The 16161-nt window shown below is 51.6% G+C and overlaps 1 protein-coding gene across 4 annotated transcripts in view; it reads right to left on the reverse strand.

The window, feature by feature from the left end:
- RBFOX3 (RNA binding fox-1 homolog 3) overlaps window positions 1-16161 on the reverse strand; it is a 403727-nt gene that overhangs the window by 115639 nt on the left and 271927 nt on the right. For 3 of the 4 annotated variants that reach the window (XM_027567998.2, XM_027567995.2, XM_027567996.2), the window contains exon 4: window positions 7222-7261. The exons of the other annotated variant lie outside the window; for it this stretch is intronic. The gene's annotated coding sequence lies outside the window, so the exon portion shown is untranslated. The remainder of the gene's footprint in view (window positions 1-7221; window positions 7262-16161) is intronic. 4 annotated transcript variants of the gene reach the window in all.

Raw genomic sequence — 16161 nt, forward strand, 5'->3', positions numbered from 1 at the left:
AGCGGGGGCGACTGTGAAGTCTGAGAGAGAGATGTGTGTGTCTTGCTCTCTGCACCGTGACCTGCCTCCCGCTTCCAGAAACCGGATGATAAATTACTCTGCCCAAGCAGAACATGCCCGGACAAGCCTCCTTTCCAACTGTAATTAATACCCTGGGGAAAACACAGACTCGGGGTTTTTATACTTTCGCACAAACACGCGCGAGTACACAGACTCTGCTTTCAGTTACCCTCCAAACCCCTCTCAAATATTTAATGTCCCGCTTCTTTTGTGGGTAGCACAAAACCACCCAACTGGATATATCCCGAAATCCAAGGGAGGCATCAGGGACCCTTTCCAGTTCCTGTGACACAGAACGTGGGAAGTTGGGAGCTGACTTTCTGGGCCGTGGTGCTCGTGTGGCTGATGCAATATAGCTTTGGCCTTAGCAGAGTCAGAAAGGGCCATGGGCTTGGGTGAACTCTTTGTGGTCAACTTTTTTGGGCATCTCCCCCTACACTTTTCTTTCCATCATGGCAGCCTAACTAATGCACTAGTCCAAACAGATGTGTGCATACAGATCAGAGCGCTCCAAACATCAGATATTCCTAAAAAGGCTCTGCAATTAGTTAGGAACTTTGTAGTCCCATGAAACTAGACAGCCAATGACCTTGACAATGGAAATCCTTTCTCGAAGGAGAGCAGAACCTTCATGGGCCAGAAGGGGGTAGAGTCCTCTGTGTCCCATGCTGGTCAGTTGGCTTCTTTGGTGTGGCAGGTGAGGCATCTATGAGAAAGGCTCAGACACTGAAGCTCAAGAAATCCATGCTCTCTTACCAGGAGCATCAACTTTGCTCAAGGGAAATTCTCAGCGTGAAAAGAAACCCTGGATAGCCAGGGCTATGGTCTTGCCACAGCCACTTGCAGCGGGAGCCTGGGCAGATCATTTGCCCATCCTAAGCCTCAGTTTTCCCATCTATAAGATGGGTCCTTCTGTGAGGGTCAACGTGTTGGATGTGCTGGTGGCTGTCTGAGGTCTTCGGACAAATAAAGGTAAGAGTGTGTCTCTGTCCATGCCTAGATTGGGAGAGGAGGGTGTAGGAATGGGGATTTGGAAGAGCAAATGGCCTTGGCCTCGATAGGCCCTCCTCCCTGCTTGGTTTCTCCAAGGCCCCAAGCCTCTTGGGGTGAGGAGGACACTGTCCACGGTACGCTGTGATGTGCTTACACAGCGAGGCGGTGGGGAGCTGGGGCTGGTGGGGGCTCCAGTTTTCTGACCTCCCCTCCCACTGAGGTACTATTCCGCTCCATATTCATCAAAATATTCCTGAGAAGAGGTTCTGAGAAGAGATTCTGAGAAGGGGTTCTGCACTTTGTAACCATCTTTCAAGAGCTAAGCTCCTGCTACCGCAGATTCCTCCTCATTGAGGAGAAGGAGGCCAATCTCAAGACAAACAAAACAATGGCATTTGTCTCTGTACTCAGACCATGTGTTCCCAGGCCTACAAGCCTCAAATCAGAGCTACAAAGGGGAATGGGGACAAGGGCCAGGAATGCACTTGTGCATCCTCGGGGCTGTGTGTGTGTGTGTGTGTGTGTGTGCGCGCGTGTGCACGCGTGCGTGCACGCACGTCTCCAGACAGGCCTCCTGGTCACTGTACATGACAGGATCTGTGTTTAAACAGGAAGAAGGTTCCATTTCCAGTCAAGATGGAGAAATAGGGACTGACTTATTCTCCCACCTGGCACAAGAGCAAACAACTCAGGAATGGTTTCAAGACACAGGACAGCAGAAAAGGAAGCACTGAGAGGTGGGAAACCATGGAGGGGAGCCCCCATGGCTCACGGTGTGCAGAGCTTCCAGGCCAAGATGCAGGGACCCCAAGTCAAGTCCAGTGAGCTCCCTGAGCTGAGGAGTCAGGGATGAGAGTCCGGGGACACCAAGATGGCTGGACTTGTACAACAGAGAACTGGACAAGAGAGAGCTAGAGAGCTGGACGGAGGGAGACCCTGGAAAACCACAGAGGGTCCCAGGAGTGTTCAGCTGAGTCCTGATCACCATGCATTGGAGGAAAAGCCCTGACGCTCAGGAAAGGACCACATGAAAGGATTATGGGAAATGGTGCTCATGCACATGGGGCCAGGAAAAGTGCGTGTCCCCACCTGACTGACTGGAACCCTTCACGGTTCATGGAGCAAAAGGTAGAGTGTTCAGAGGGCCTTGCCTTGGTAGTGGGATTATCTGACCTAGACTAACCATGGCTCAGGCCCATCTAGCAAATCTTAGAAGTAAGATATGAGAGAAGGGGATCAAACTGTATCCAAGTAATTGAACCATGTCCCAGAACAAAACTCAAGAATGTTTATAGGAATAAAAGTAGCCAGCACCCCACGAGGTAGAATTTCAATGTCCAGCATCCAATCAAAGATTACTAGGCATGCAAGAAATGAGGAGAAAAATCAATCCTTTGAAACTGACCCAGAACTGACACACGTTAGAATTAGCAGACAAGGACATTAACACAATTATAACTATATTCTACGTGTTCCAGAAATTAAGTAGAGACATGTAAGATATAAAAAAATGTGCAAATTAAACTTGTAGAAATATAAACTACAACGTCTGAAGTAAAAAAAAAAAAAATACGTTGGATGAAATTAATGGCAGATTAAACACTGCAGAAGAAAATATTAGAAGGAACCAGAAAACAGGACCCACTTTGTACAGAGGAACAAAGAAGGGAATGACAGCAAGCTTGGAAACCAGGGGAGCCAGGAAGGCCCTGAACCTTTGTAGCATTGAGAGCAAAAGCACCTGTCAACTCAGACCTCTACAACCTGCAAAAATGTCTTCCAAAACAAAGTTGAAATAATGACTTTTTCAGACATACAAAAACTGCAAAACTGTATCCCCAGTAGATTGGTGCTGTAAGAAATACTGAAGGGAGTCCTTTGGATAGAAGGGAAATGACACCAGATGGAAATATGGATCCACAAAAAGGAATAGAGACCACCAGAAATGGGAGCTATATGGATAAACACAGGAGATTTTTTTCTTATTACTTAAATCTCTTTAAAATACAACTATCTAAGCAAACAAATAAAAATAACATTGTGTTGTAAGGTTTATAACATATGTATATAAGGCCGGGAGGGAGAAATTGAAGTATGATTATACTGCATGTGAAGTGGATTAACATCATTTGAAGGTAGACTGCAACCAGCTTAAAAACCCCATGAGCTCCAAAGCAACCATCAACATAAAAAAACAAAGAGCTATAACTAACAAGTCAAGAATGGAATATAATACGGAATACAATAATTTTAAAAACTCAATTCAAAAGAAAACAAAAAAAAAGGGAAAAAGGATATAAAGAAAAATAGGAAAACAACAACAACAACAAAAGCAGTGAGTGATAGACTTGCGTTAAGTTCGAAAATCAACCAATCTAATTCATCAAATTAACAAGCTAAAAAACAAAAAGCATCCAATCATTTCAATAGACACAGGAAAAGAATTTAACAAAATTCAACATCCATTCCTAATAAAAACCAATAAAAACCCTCAGCACACTGGCGATGGATTAGGGAGGAAAAGGAATCTATGAAAAACCTACAGCTAACATCGTAATTAATGGTCAAGGAATGACTTTCTCTTTACTGTCAGGAACAAAACAAGGACATCTACTCTCGTAACACTTCTATTTAACAGTGTACTGGAGGCTCCAGCCAGTGGAACAAGGCAACAAAAAGGAATAAAAGACATCCAGATTGGAGAGGAAAAAGGAAAACAGTCTTTGTTCACAAATAACATGATCCTCTGCAGAAAATATGATGAAATCTACAAAAAAATCTACTAGAACTAGTAGGTAAGTTTGGTAAAGATGCAGGGTACAAGATCAATATGCAAAAAATTTAAAAAATTTCTATACACTAGCAACAATCAGAAATTGAAGGAAAAATACCATTCAAAGTGGCATAAAAATAAAAATACTTAGGGTAAGTTTGACAAAAGACGTGCAAGACCCATATCCTGAAAAGTACACATCGTTGATGAGAGAAATTAAAGAAGTCTTAAATAAATGAAGATGCATAACTTGTTTATGAGGCAGAAGACTCAGTATTATTAAAATATAAATGATGCCTCCGTTGATCTACAGATTCAGTGCGGTCCTGATCAAAATCCCGGTAGGCTTTTTTTCCCCCTACAATTCACATGCTGATCCCAAAATTCATATGGAAATTTAAGGGGCCTGGGCGCCTGGGTGGCTCAGTCAGTTAAGCATCTGGCTTCGGCTCAGGTCATGATCCCAGGGTCCTGGGACTGAACCCCACATCGGGCTCCCTGCTCAGCGGGCAGCCTGCTTCTCCTCCCTCTGCCCCTCTCCCCCCGCTCATGCTCTCTCTCCCACTCTGCTCCGTCTCTCTGTCAAAAGATAAATAAAATCCAAAAAAAAAAAAAAAAAAAGGAAATTTGAGGGGCCTAGAATAGTCAATACAATTTTGAAAAACAAGAACAAAGTTGGAGGGTTAACATTACCTGATTTCAAAACTTGTTATAAAGTTACGATAATCATGAGAGTGGGGTAGGACCTCAAGACAGACTATATATAGATCAATGGAACCGAAAGTGGACCCACACATATATGACAACTGATTTTTGCAAAGGCAATTCAAAGGAGAAAGGACAGTCTTTTGAATAAATAAAACTGAAATCAACACACAGATTCAGTGCAGAAAAATAAACTTCAATCCATACCTTGTACCATACACAAGAAGGAACTCAAGATAAACCAGAGACTGAAATACAAAATCTAACACCCATAAAATGTCTAAAAAAAGTACAGGAGAAGAAAATCTTTGTGACCTTGGATCAGGCTAAGATTTCTTGGATACAACATCAGAAGTATGATCTATAAAGAACAAATGGATAAACTAGAATTTATCAAAATTTAAAACATTAGTTCTTTAAAAGACACTGTTACAACAGTGGAAAGACAGATGAATTAGGAGGAAATGTCTGCAGAGCATGTACCTATAGGGAATTGTACTCAGTATATATAAAGCACTCCCCAAACGCTACAATAAGACAGATACCCAGTAAAAAACAGGCAATGGTTTGAACAGACACTTCACCAAAGATGATGGACGTCAAACAACCCCATGAAAAGATGCTCAGCATCACTCATCATCAGGGAAATGCAAACTAGACCACAATGAGATACCACCCCACGCCTGTCATAATGGCGAAAATCCCCACAGTCAACAACGCCGAGGATTGGAGAGGATGTATAACAGCAATCCCCACACGTGGCTGGTAGGCGTATGACGTGGTGGAACCACTTTGGAAAACAGTTTGACATTTACTTTATGCTCACCAGAAAATCCAGCCATTTCTACCCAAGAGAGAAGGCATGTGTCTCTACAAAGATTTGTGCAGCAATGCTCTCAGCAGCCTTATGTGTAATGACCAAAACCTGGAAACGACCTGGCATATTTCCAGGGATGAATGGAGGAATACCCTGTGGTGCCTTCGGAGCACGGAATACCACTCAGCAATAAAAAGGCATGAACGCACACCGTGACCTGCGTGAGTCTCAGAATACACATGCTTAGTGAGAGAAGCCCACCGACAAAGAAGAGTACATCTGGTGTGATGTTAAATGTCTAGAACTCCAGGGAATACAAACCATTCTAGAGCGACAGGATGCAAATCAGCATTTGCCTGGAAGGGGGCCTGGAGAGCACGGAGGAAGAGACGAAGGGCCCAAGGAAACTTCTGGGGGTGATGGATACGTCCAGCATCTGGACTGTAACAATGACGTCATGGCCATAAACGTGTCAAAACTTACCAAATTGCACACTCTATAATACGCATAGTTGATTGTATGTGCATACCTCGGTAAAGCCGTTTAAAAAAACAAATGTGCAAGAATCTGAGCTTGCAAGCCAGACAAATCACATCATCCCTAAGAGGGTGGAGGCCTTAACCTACAAACAGATTCACCCGAGGCCTCCTTTGGTCGCTTCCCCGGAAAATTAGACTCTGTTTACAAAATGGCACATATCAAGGAGGCTGCCTTGCAAGGGCAGACCGTTTTGATGAACGTGAGGCCGATGCGGTACCCTCTCTTCATCTCCGCCCACTTAGAACTGAATTGAACAATGACAGACAGGACAGCCACTCCCAGGGCACCCTGTCATGCACAGGAAGAGGAGACCTGAGCTCTGCTTCGCTGTCCCCATCCCACCAGTGAGTGGAGCTTGAGCTGCCCCCTCCCCGAACCCATGTGGCCCCGCGGTGACCGACTTCCTGGACAGAGCTCCCTAGCCATTTGGGCAATGCCCACTTTTGAGGCACGGGTGTGCCTGGGGCAAAAACAATACAAAAGAGGTCACCAAAAGAAATCTCCAGTGTTTGGCTCAGGAGGACATCAGACTCTGCCGCCTGACAGCTTCACATTGCGCTTCTGATCTGTGGACAACTCTTGGCTGTCCTTGTGCACAAGGCCTGAGAGCCAGGAGCCCGGGAGGGGAAGCCGGCTGGGGGCCCAGGGTTAAAAGTACATGGCAAACCTGCATTTTCTCATTTGTTCACAACAAACATACATTACTTCTATGATAAAATTTTCCCCCAAAGTAAAATTTGCAAGTGAATTTGCAGAGGGGATCGGCGGCAGGCGGGTGATGAAGGCTTGGCTGCGAGGAGCACGTGGATCGAAGGCTGGGGTCAGGAGGGTCCAGTGCGCCCCCATGAGGGTGACCACTGGGAAACTGAGCCCATTCCACAGCCTATCCCCGAGGAGACCAGGCCAGGCGGGGACACGGACACCGGGTTCTGAAGGCCTCACAGTCCGAGAGACATGCAGCTGCGGGCCGAGTGGGGGGCGCGGGGGTGGGGGTGGGGAGGGACTGCTTCTCTGGCTGGTGGGAGTTGTTAAGCAACGTTGCTCATGAACGCATTCCTGTGCTCTCCTTTCCCTCCTGGCTCCTCTGGCCCCCAGTCCTGCCTTCCCCGCACAGCTGGGGCTGGTGCTTTGGGGGACAAGAGAGATGTCATCGACAACGAGGTGCTAAACAAGCCAAACCCTCCATCCTCTGCCCCCAAGCCGCCCCCCACCCCCACAGCAAGCAGGAAGCCCCAGAAACCCCCGGCATTCATCGTCAGCAGCTCCCAATATGTTCAACATGCTCACATCTGTCAAAAACTATTCAGGAAAAAAAAAGAGAAAGTCTTTATACCTTTTATTCAGCCAATTTTTCCCGAGGCACTGTGGGCTCTCTAAGAAAAGAAGAAGAGAGAGGAGAGAGAATTACAATCAATGTTGCCACCGCGCATCTGGTTGCTGGCTGCTATTTGCTCACTGACTAGTCAAGTCTGGAGGAGGAGGGAGCGTTGCCTCCCCCGGAGCCAAGGAGACTGGCCCGGAGAAGCCCGTCCCCGTCTGCACCTGGAGCGTGGCTGGGAGCCCACGTTCCGTTTAACAAAGACAAAGGAAAACAGGACACCGTGGGCCTGCGGTCCAGATTTTCCCAATGCATCGTCTCTGTCACTGGGATATTCTGTTTTCTCTCTCTCTTCCGTTGGCCCCAAACTCAGAGTGACCCCTTTCTTCTTCTTCTTCCCCACCCCACCTGGTTCTGAGGTTACCCACACATGGAGACTTTGCAGACTACGAATGGCGGCATTTAATCCCAACCTGGGCCCTGCCCCGTCAGTCGGCACGGATTTATCCCCGCCTCCCAAGGGTCACTCTGTATGGGGTCATGGCATGTAGATCGATTTTAATATTAGTCAAAGCTTAACATGAAGAAAAGCAGACGGGCTACTCTTGCTTAAAGAGAAGTAAGAGAATCCTAATCCGACAAACACATGATTTCCTGCCCCTTCCTCCGAGGGCCCTTCAGAGACTAGAAACAAGGGGTGTGTGCGTGTGGGCACGTGTGCGTCATGTGCTTTTTTCTGGACTTAAATGTTCCTTATTTATGTTAATAACGTTTCAGAATTTTTTTTTAAGATTTTTATTTTTAAGTAATCTCTACACCAAACGTGGGGCTTGAACTCACAACCCCGAGATCAAGAGTCAGTAACATGCTCCACCGACTGAGCCAGCCGGGCGCCCCTAATGTTTCATAATTTTATGTGCACATATTGTGCACATCTTTTTTAATTGTGGCAAAATTTACCATTTGAACCATTGTCAAGTGTACAATTCAGTGGCATTAAGTCCAGTCACATTGCTGTGCAACCACCGTCTGGTTCTAGAACTTTCCATCACCCCAAAAGAAAACTGCACACTCATTAAGCAGCCCCTCCCTCTTCCCCTCTCCCCACTGTGTGCATGTGTTTTAAACTTATCATAAACAGGATAAAAGCAAGCGAAAAGCCTCTGGAATCCAAAGGCAATCAGAGTGGGCCTCTTTCTTGAGATGGAGAAACAGCACGGTCATTACCGCCATCAACATCGCCACAAAGAGCAGGTTGCCCCTGTCATGTGCTTTGCACGTTCTATGCACCAGGCCCTTGACAACTATTGCCTCATTCGGCCCTTGTAACCCTAAGGAGCGTGCGCCAACTTCTGTCCCCCTTTTTCAGATGAGAATACGCACAGATTTGGCTAAGCAGTGGTGCCCCCAGTTGTGGGGACACCTGGCTCCCTGGCAGGTCCCCGCCCCCCCCCCCCCCCGTCACCCCCTGGTGGACAGCACCCTTCTCCGCAGGAAAGGAGCATTTAACTCCGTAGAGCCTGCCCTGCATGCTGTTGGAGTTTGTGCGAATCACAGTGGCTGCATTTCCCAATCTCCCCTCCCCGGCCCGCCCTGCACCCCCCTCACCCCCTGGGCTGCAGCAGAGCGGGCTGTGGGCCACGGCGCGGGGCGATCTTTTATGACGCGGTGGGGAGGCCCTCATTGAGGTGGCCTGCCGCAGCCTGTTTGTTGATCGGCAGCTTCCCTCTCCAGCAAAAAGGCAAGAACAACTTCTGGCACGTTTCCACGGGCGGCTCACAGAGCGACTGTGAGGAGGGGCAGATGGGAGGGGAAGGCCCCGCCAGATGAGGAAGGCGCCCTCACACAATGAGATGGATTGAATCAATCAACTCGCATCAACCGCCGCTTTCAGTTGATTTGGGGGTTTTCTTATTGTTGACTTTTTTCTTGGTTTCTTAAAGTCAGTTTTCCTCCCAATTCAATTCAATTTAGTTCCATTTAATTCAATCCATCCAGCCCTGGTGAGCAAACAGCCCAGAGTGCACAGCTCGGGAGCTGGGTGAGACGAGTCCGCTCCTCGGCCCTGCGGGAGGCTCTATCAGGGCTAGCCTGGGGGTTTGGGGTAGAGCGCTGCTCCGGCCCTGCCCTGCGCCCCTCCCTCCCGCTCCCACGTCCTCCTCCGCGTCCTCTGTTCTCCAGGCTCTGTGCCCAAGCTGCAAATCTCCTGCAAGTGCCGGGGACGCTCTGGAATTCCCAGCCAGGCAACATCAGCGCAGGTCAGAGCTGGTAGGGCATCCCCATCCCTACCCGCCTGTCCTGATCTCCAGCCACCCCTAACAGCCTTGGAGTTCCCCAAAATGTCCCCCGTTGTCACCAGCGACCTCATTTGGTCAGAGCGAAAATATCTGGTATGAATACCAGTGTTACACCTGCTTGGTCCCTGTCCGGAGACTCAGAGGCTGGGACCCGTGTCCATCTCCAAAGAGCCTCTGTGTTTCCAAAAATCCAGAGCCAGAGGGACATCTGGAAGGCCTGCTGAGCCTAATGCCTCCACCATTCGTGGCCCACGAGGGTCCAGCCTGTTTTCCCAGCACTTCAGGCCAGGAGTTCCCCTGGCCCCTCCTTGTCCTCTGTCGGGGTACGGAATCCCCGGGGTAATGGGGCTCTCCCCCACACCTCATTTTGTGGAAGAGAAGCAGCTCCCGTTTGGACCCACTCCTGCTGTGGCCCGGCCACCCTCCAGGTGTGAGCCAGACAAGGACAGGCTGCCCCAGGTGGGGCCTGCCTTGCATTTCTGGTATGAACATTGGCGTCCTACTGTCTTCTGCTCCGTCATGTCGCTGACCCCGCCCCACCACCCGCGCTCGGGGCGAGGGAGGGAGAGGGAGCGAGGCGCCTGGGGCCCTGCTGATGACACCCCAGGACAAGCTCGTGGGTTGGGAAATATGGAGCCGGTTCTCAGCCTCACTGTTAGCAAACACTGCTCTCCGCTGCTCAGCAGGATAATCAATTATGGTGATTTTTGCCTGGCTGATCAGGTTTCTAGAGGGACACAGCTCATTAGGCCAGGGGTGCTGACTTCCCCAAGTGCGCTTGCGGAAAGAGCCTTCGGCGAAGTCCAAACAGAGCAAGGCGCAACGACTGAGCTCAGAGGGTCTTCACCCAGCCCACCCCCATCGCAACAGCCTCCATGCAAAGTCTGTGGAGCCACGAGAGGGGGCGGTGACTCGGCTTGGGGGGCCCTGGTGGGCGTGGACTCATGCAGAGTGGGGCTGCTCTCCACCTGCAGGGGTGGGAACTCCCTTGGTCCAGCTCGGCCGCCTCCCACACTTGACCTCACACCCTACGTGCAGAGCCCGGCACGCGGCTGCCCCACAGAGGAGGCAGTGCATGTTGGCTGAATGAATGAAGGAACCAGACAGTGAGCGTTTGCCTCCAGGGACCTGAACTGCACTACTGTCGAAGAAGGGATCGGGTCCTTCTAAAGTGCTCTTTGCTCCTGGGGATCCCTGTTGTAGATGTGACTCACCCCCGCGCCCCCCGCCATGGAGACCATCTCCCCATCTCTCTGCCTGCTTGCTTCTGCTTTACACCTGCGCCCACCAGCTCCCAGCACGCAGCCGAACCCGTGGCCTCAGTCTAGGCCCCTGCGTGCTGACCCCGCGGTGGGCTCTCCTTTGCAAATCTCCTCCTCAAGAGCACTTGCTCCTCTCTCGACTCAGCTCCATCCAGATGACCCAGGGGACCCCGGTGACCCTGCTTCCTTCTGTCCATAAAACGTTCTGTCCTCCAGAGATTAAACTGCTGCCCACCTGTCTGGCCTTCATCATGCCAAGAACACATGTCCACGAGTAAGACCAGTTTTTAGTGTGGATAATGCCAAACAATTGGCCAGAAAACCTCTCCTAAGTTTGTAGCACAGACCCTTCCCTCGTGACGGCTCCCTGCTAGCTGCCGCCGTGGCACCCCAGGTGGACACAGACTCACCCCGCCGTGGGCAGGAATGGAGAGAGCTGGACAAAGCAGAACAAGTATTCGTGGCGGGTTGTGACTCGTGTTTGCTGAGGGGCCTCTCTCGTCACCGTCTTGCCTCTGATTTACTGAGCAACTCTGATGTGCCAGACACTGAGGGTGCGTGGCAAACCCCACGGCAGTCCCACGAGGCAGGCGTTATTGACCCTGATGTCCGGGGGAGAGAAGAGGCCGTCGTCACACGTGCATCCTGCTCTGAGCCTCCCGCAAGAATAAACGAGTCAGCTACAGTGCGTGGCTCTAGGGCGAAGGGGAAGCGGCCTCTCCTTGCAGTGAGGTCCAGGAGGGCAATGCTGGCAGACGCTGAAGGGGTTAGGCACATGGCCGGAGACCACAGACCCATTTTTGCAGGAGGAGGCTCGGGTGTCTGGAGCAGGGAGAGGGAGTCTTCCTGCGAAGACACAGGGTCCTCATCTGCTGGGCTGCCGTAACAAAGTGCCCTAGCCTGGGTGGCTTGAACGGGGCCACAGGCAGGAGGCCCAAGGTCAGGGTGCCGGCAGACGGGCGTCCCGGGAAGAGCCTGCTTCCTGTCTTCCCACTGACCTCATAGGGCAGGCACAGAGTGAGCTCTCGTGTCTCCTCCTCCAAGGACCTTAATCCCATCACAGACGCCGCCCTCACCACCTCAGCTAAGGCCCCCCAACACCATCACAGTGGGGGTTAGGATGTCGGCCTGGGCATCTGGGCGACACGCTCAGTCAGTCCGGGGCACCCAGAGGGCCAGCGCACATGCTGGGCTTTGCTCCGTCTGCGTTTCCCCGAGTGTGAGTGCCGGCTCTTGGGGACAGTCAAGGCAGATTTTCTTTGGCAGTGCCAGGAAGGGCCTTGGGGGCCCCCTGCCCACCTAGGTGGTGGCCCTGCCCCCTGGGGGAGGGGCAGGGCCATGTTGGGGGGCTCGGGGTGGCTGTACGAGGTCTGCCCGCCCGCTGGTGCTCCTGCCGTCTCACCTGGGATTTTGTTAAATGGCCTGTTTCGTGCTCTTAGGGGAATTGGAGGTGAAGGGCGCAATTTTATAAATAAAAAATTAACTGTGGGTGGCTTAAACATGACTTTTGATGATGAAGATCATGATGGCACGGCCACTTCAATTTAAAGGTTTTTTTTTTTTTTCCCCCTTCTGAAAAGAAATTCACCTTTGGAGAGGAGAGAGGGGGGAGAGGAGGGAAGGGAAGGAGGGGAGGGGAGGCCAGCTAGCTCATGTCTCAGGGCCTCAAGCTGCTGCAGGAGAGGCTGGGAAGTTCTAGTAGGTTCTGGCTATCAGCCTGGCTGTAGGAGCGACCTTGGGCTCTGGGCACACAGCCCACTCAGGCCTGAGGGAAGGGTCCCCCACCCCCCACTATGGGCCTCCACAGGGGGCAGGGCAGGACTGCATTTGCTCTGTGCTTGGAGAGGCCCAGGAAGCCTGGCGGGGCTCAGGGCCCACCTGCCAGAGTGCCCCACCTAGGTCCCCCCAGGCCCCTCCAGTGGGGGCAGGGCGCACCCCAAGCTTTACTCGCCTCTGCCCGCAGGGACAAACCCCGGGCCCTGTCATCACAGCTATGCTGACGCCCTGTGCACATGGGCAAAGGCAGGTAAAGCCCACCTGGCGGATTCGCGAGCCTCTGGCCTCAGCATCTGTGCGAACCCTCCCATCTCTTTGTTCCCCAGGCCCTGCTTTCTCTGACCTTCTGTGACCAGCTGGCTCTCCTGGCTGCACTGGGCTTTGTAACATCCTGATGAATGCCAGGCCCAGCCTGGTGGCCCCTGTGCGGCCTCAGCCCGGAGCTCATGCCATAGAAGAGGCTCTGTCTTGGGGGGGTGGGTCTACGGGCACTGTGCCCTCGGTGGGGGGGCGTGGGGAAGAAGCTTCCGTGCGTTAGCTGAACTCAGCACAGACCTGGGAAGGGAAGTGAGCCCACTGGCTACAGGACAGGTGACCGTCCGCAGCCAAGGGGCACTGACAGCATCCAAGGTGTCCACGGGCATCGCTGCGTATCACCCTCCTGCTCCTGGATCGGCCTGGTGTAGAAACTGAGGCCCCAAGGTCCCTAAGGCCGACACCATCCAGAGGCCCTGCTGTGGACGTGGACATTCCCAGTGTCCCCCAGTCATGGAAGGGAAGCAGGGGGGTGGGCCTTTGGTGGGGACCCCTGTTGACCCGTCCAGCATCGGGTTGTTTCAACACGTCTGCAGAAACCCATGGGGCCGAAAGCACACAGATGAGATACCAGGTGTCCTGGTAGGAATGTATGCACTTATCTGGAAACAGGGTCTTTGCAGATGTAGCTGTTTAAAGGTCACAACGAGGTCGCCCTGGATTAAGGGGGGCCCTAAGTGCAGTGAGTGTGCCTCTAAGAACCAGGCAGAGGACAGGCGTGGGAAGCAGGGACGCGGCCGCAAGCCCAGCAACGCCTGGGCCACCAGGAGCTGGAAGAGGAAGGAAGGATTCTCCCATAGGGCCTCCAGGGGGAGGCCGCTGACCCCCAGGCCTGTGAGGGAATCACGTTTCCTGGTTTTAAGCCCCCGGTCCGTGTGTGGGATCTTGTCACAGCTGCCCGGGTCGTTCCTCTTGGGGCCTTCTCCGCATGCCTTACAGTGGCCACGGCACTTGTCCCGTGGCCTAGCACGTCCCTCCCCCTGTGTGACCCTCTGTGATCTGACTCCTGACATGCCGACCCCTGGGACGCTCACCTCTCCCACAGGGGTCTTTCCAGTGCTCTTCTCCGTGATCTGGGCGCCCACGCTGGTGTCGCACGACAGGACCCTGAGAAAAACCTTTCAGTGTGGAGGCCCTCAGGAGAACAGACAGTCCCGTGGCAGGTATTTTGAATCCACTTGGTTTTTGTTTGTTTGAATTTTTTTTTTTTTTTTTTTACTCTGGTAAAATATACATAATAAAATTTATAATTTTAACCATTTAAGTGCACAGTTCAGTTCATTAAGTACATTCTCATTGGTTGTGCATCCATCTGCCTCCAGAACATTATCATCATCCCAAGCTGAAACTCTGTCCCCATTAAACACAAACTCCCTGTTCTCAGCCCCCGGAAACCTCTATTCTACCCTTGGTCTCTGTGAATCTGACAACCCCCGGGACCTCTGTAAATGGAGTCACAGGGTCTTTATCTTTTGGAGACTGGCTGATTCCACGTACTGTAAGGTTTTCGAGGCCTGTCCATGTTGTGGCAGGTGTCAGGATGCCCTTCCTTTTTATGGCTGGGTAATGTTCCACTGTGTGTGGATGGACCACAGTTTGTTCATCCATTCCTCTGTCGATGAACATTTGGGTTTTAAGCCACGTTGGAGGACGAGAATCATACATTTGCCTATGTTTCCCATTTGGCCGCCTGCAAGTTCAGAAAACCACAGCAAAAACTGTGGCCCAACCTCACTGGTTGAATTTCAAAGCCCCACAGCCGTCTGTTTCTGTTCTATCTTTCCTGGTCTCTGGTCTTGACTTTTATCTACTGACACATTTCCATTTTATTTCATGTCATTATGAAAATGGATACAAAACCGTCCGTAGCACACAATGGGGATGGAAGCGGCGAGCGACTGAGACCTCATGTTCTCACGGTCGTTCTTGATGTCACACTGGGCCGTGCTCCTCCTGAAGAGCGGACCCAACCTCACAGCTGCCCGGTCTCCAAGTCTGTTTACCCATTCAACGATATCTATCGAGTCCAGGCGGGAGGGGCACGGCGATGCGTGAGACGGATGCCGTGCTCGCCCCTGGAGAGTGCGCGGACCGTGGGTCTTGCACATCTTCGGTTGCCTGGTTTCCTGGCCGCGTTGGCATGCTGGTGTCTGATTATGCTGAGGAGGCTGTTCTTTCTAATGCAAACCAAAGGGGCAGCAGAGGCCCGGTCTGCGCAGCTCCACACGGAGCTGGGCATGCACGCCATGTTCTCTTCAACACTCAGCTGAAATGGGGTTCAGCGATGGCCATGTCTGGGCGGCCGTCCAGTCTCTACTTGGCTGCTCTGTCTTGGCTCCTGTCCCTTCTGTTTCTTTAAAAGCTGGCTCTTGAGTACCTAGTCAGCCTGGGCTAGGTTCAAAGCCATAGATGGGAGGTGTCTCCTATGCTAGTCAGTTCTCAAGACCCATCCAACATCCCCCGCAGGTGACCTTTAGAAACCTGAAGATGCGCGACCTCTCCGCAGAGAGAGGCAGGTCCGCACGGAGAACGTGGCCCCTTGGCAAAAGCGCTGGGGGGGACGCGTGGGGTTGGCGCTGCCCCGTTGGGTCTGCGGGCGGCACCAGTGGGGGATGGGAAGGGTGGTGGAGACAGGCCAGGGAACTGAGACAATGCACCGTGCAGCTTGCAGACGACCCTATGCTGGCTTCTTAGAGGAAGCATGTTTTCTATCAATAATTTAGACATGCCCTTTCTCCTTTGGGAGATGGGCAAAATCTCATTTCCTGAGCAAATCCCCTAAGAAACCAACCTGTTCATTCCTCTAAGATTTTCAGAAATCGGTCTCGATCAACCTACTTAGAAAACAAAAGGAGATAATGGGCTGAGAGCGCTGGGAGCTGGGTGTTAGGAAAGCTGTCTGCAGAGTCCGCGGGCGCCCGAGGGCCCGGGACCCGTGCGGGACCACGTCGGGAAGCTCTGTCTGCCTCCTGCATCTCCCCTCCTGGCTTCTGTAACGCAGGGAGATGCAGAGGACAGGGCTGTACCATTCCAGTTTAACACAACAACTAGGGAATCACTTGTAGAAATAGAGGAAAGCGATGCAGAGATTTCCATTTTGGGAAAAATCGTGGGATGGGGGACCCGCAGCTTTTTCCAGCAACCCCCAGGGAAGGGAAGACCCTGGCTGTGCTGGGTGCTCACAGCAGAGGGTCAGGCCTGGCATGCTTGTTAGACCTTCAGAGTACTCAGCCTCCAAATGCCTCAGTTTACTCTCCTGTAAGGTGGGGGTGAAGATACTACCGGCTCCTTAGTACCCTTGTGAG

The sequence above is a fragment of the Zalophus californianus genome, chromosome 16 (genome assembly GCF_009762305.2).
Source record: "Zalophus californianus isolate mZalCal1 chromosome 16, mZalCal1.pri.v2, whole genome shotgun sequence".
Classification (NCBI taxonomy): Eukaryota; Metazoa; Chordata; class Mammalia; order Carnivora; family Otariidae; genus Zalophus; species Zalophus californianus.